This window comes from Octopus bimaculoides, chromosome 3 (assembly GCF_001194135.2).
Source record: "Octopus bimaculoides isolate UCB-OBI-ISO-001 chromosome 3, ASM119413v2, whole genome shotgun sequence".
Lineage (NCBI taxonomy): Eukaryota > Metazoa > Mollusca > Cephalopoda > Octopoda > Octopodidae > Octopus > Octopus bimaculoides.
Genome location: NC_068983.1, coordinates 25,120,187 through 25,122,779, shown reverse-complemented (window position 1 = coordinate 25,122,779; position 2,593 = coordinate 25,120,187). Strand labels below are relative to the sequence as shown.

General features: G+C 38.4%; 1 long non-coding RNA gene across 1 annotated transcript; it reads right to left on the bottom strand.

The window, feature by feature from the left end:
• Positions 1-346: 346 nt before the first annotated feature.
• Positions 347-2,180, bottom strand: LOC128247402 (uncharacterized). Its single transcript, XR_008263780.1, has 2 exons — positions 1,829-2,180; positions 347-1,446 (listed from the first exon to the last, which is right to left on the bottom strand). It is a non-coding gene; the product is annotated as an uncharacterized LOC128247402 (long non-coding RNA).
• Between the last annotated feature and the right edge of the window lie 413 nt (positions 2,181-2,593).

The following is a 2,593-nucleotide window of genomic DNA, read 5'->3' as shown; positions in this document are numbered from 1 at the left end:
ATATATCGTGGTACTCCGTCGACTACTACGACGAGGGTTCCAGTTGATCCGATCAACCGAACAGCCTCCTTGTACACAGACATTTGTATCCTTAACGTAGTTCTTGGGGAGATTCAGTGTGACAAGGCTGGCCCTTTGGAATACAGGTACAACAGAAACAGGAAGAAAGAATGAGAGAAAGTTTTGGTGAAAGAGTACAGCTGGAAACTCGTGGAGCTTTAGGTATTTTTGGTCAATAAACACTACCAACAACGTCCGGTCTCGGAATCGAAACCGCCATACTACGACTGTGGGTCTGCGGCCCACAGAGAGGTTTAAAAGTTGAAACAAAAAATAGAACACAGTATGTGAATATGCAATCATTTTTACTTTACAACGAGATTGATCTATACAAGTTTACCTGCATGGATCAATGTTTTATCTGTGTGCATTCATGTGTATGAAAATGAAGAAAATCCTTAAGTCTGATACAGTTCGGATATATTGAGAGCAATTCAAGGTAAGTATATTAAGGTCCCGGTCCATCACTTATTTCTGTTAATTTTTATGATCATTTACTTTAATGGCGATGTTCATAGGATTGTCACACGACTTTTATTGCAATTGGTAAGAGACGATTGGCACAGCTGCTTTTGCATCGCTTATTTAGTGTTGCTGATTTGATGCTGTTTATTTCACTTCAGATGTTTTAATACTCCCCCTCCTTCTGTTTATATGTGTAAACGTCAAATGGTTCTATGTATGTGAAATGTCTGTCTTACCTTTTGAATGTATGTGGATATTTCTGCGTGCACGAACATGTGCATGTGTGTGTGTGTGTGTGTGTGTGTGTGTGTGTGTGTGTGTGTGTGTGTGTGTGTGTGTGTGTGTGTGTGTGTGTGTGTGTGTGTGTGTGTGTGTGTGTGTGTGTGTGTGTTTTCGTCAAGTTCCAAAGTGTATTGTAATAAAAACAGGTTGAATATCTAGTCAACGTTGCCAAATCTCCAGCTTCGAAACAGCCACAATCAGTTATTTTGTTCTGTATTAAGATGATAACAGAAAAGTAGGTCCCTCTGCGCATATGGAGCCCTGCTTTATCGCACTTAAATTTTACTCAGAAAATTCCAGTACATTACATTTTTACAACAGCCTTGGTGTGGCGAAGCAATGTTGGTCTAAATTATGTGATATGTTCAGAAAAATATCAAATCATCGGCGTTTAATTTTAACTCAAGACCACGTGATGCATTCACGACAGCTTACTTGAAAACAAAGTGAATGTTACTCAAAACCGTTTCTGTGTCTTTAAAATCATTGTCTTCAGTATTTCCATACCGTTATCTTATATACTTCCTTCAAGCGACCACGCTGAAGCTCAATTGGTAAGCAAGTTCAACTAAATTCGGCTCCACTGAATCATGATAACATACATAAATTTCTTTCTCGACTGGCTCCGTAAACAAACGTCTATATGAGAAAAATAGTAAAAATTTGCACAATAATTATTTTGATAATTCATAGAAAATTACTAAATTACATATAATTTATAATAACAAAGACAATAACAATGTTGTTTTTTTATATATAATGTATGAACAAATCAATACTAACGAATTATATTTATTTCTATTTGCAGTATTATTAGAAATTTAATAATGATGATCAAAGTTATAGTATTTGATGGGATACAAGGGCTGCAAGAAACGTTTTAGGAAAATACAAAGACATAGGACAAAGGGAGTTCACATAAACATGTGGAAACAATAAAACGATAACAATTAAAATCAATTCTAACGACATATTTCCCGAACCCAGGGTCAAGCAAAGAACCCCATAGTTTCTGAGTCACCTTATTCACCAGGAATACCATGGGAAGTGCTCCTCTTTCCTCCTCCATATCTCTTAGCTAACAGGTGCATACCTAGAGGCAGACTCGTTCACTCGGGCCAATCTCGCTATATTCATCCACCATTTTAGAAATTTTCTGATGAAGCAGCACCTCATTTTCCTTTCCAAGTGGATGTTCATGAAAAAAGTTTGGCCGAAAAGGAAGTGTCTGCTTTCGGTCTCTTAAGTCGTTTCTACCATACAACTCTTTCGCCTGAACTACCAGACAGAGAAAAACTGTCTGTCTATCCAGGATAAATGAAAGCACCGGTGCGATCGTTACAATGTAATTAACCGATAACCGCATCCGTAATAGCAGCTGTTCAACCTAACTGCACAAGGTAGCAATGCTCGAGTCCTTTACGAGCGAGTGAAGGACGGTTTTCTCAATCAATGCGCATCTCAGGCAGACAGTGCTGACGGCACTATCATGCCCTTACAATCTACACTCAACATGCAATGCTCTTCAATAAAACTGTCAGGCCTCTGGTATCTGAAAATGATCAAATAATATGCTACATGTGACTGATGTACCCTGATCAGATAGGTGGTCATGATGTGTATACTAGTTTACATGGCTTCGTATATTTGTATCCCAGTGTCACTTGAATGGCATGCACTGCTCTCTCACTCAACGATAATAAATAATAATAGTCCGTAGCAGCAGCAGCAGCAGCAGTAGCAGCAGCAGTAGCAGCAGTAGCAGTAGTAGTAGTAGTAGTAGTAA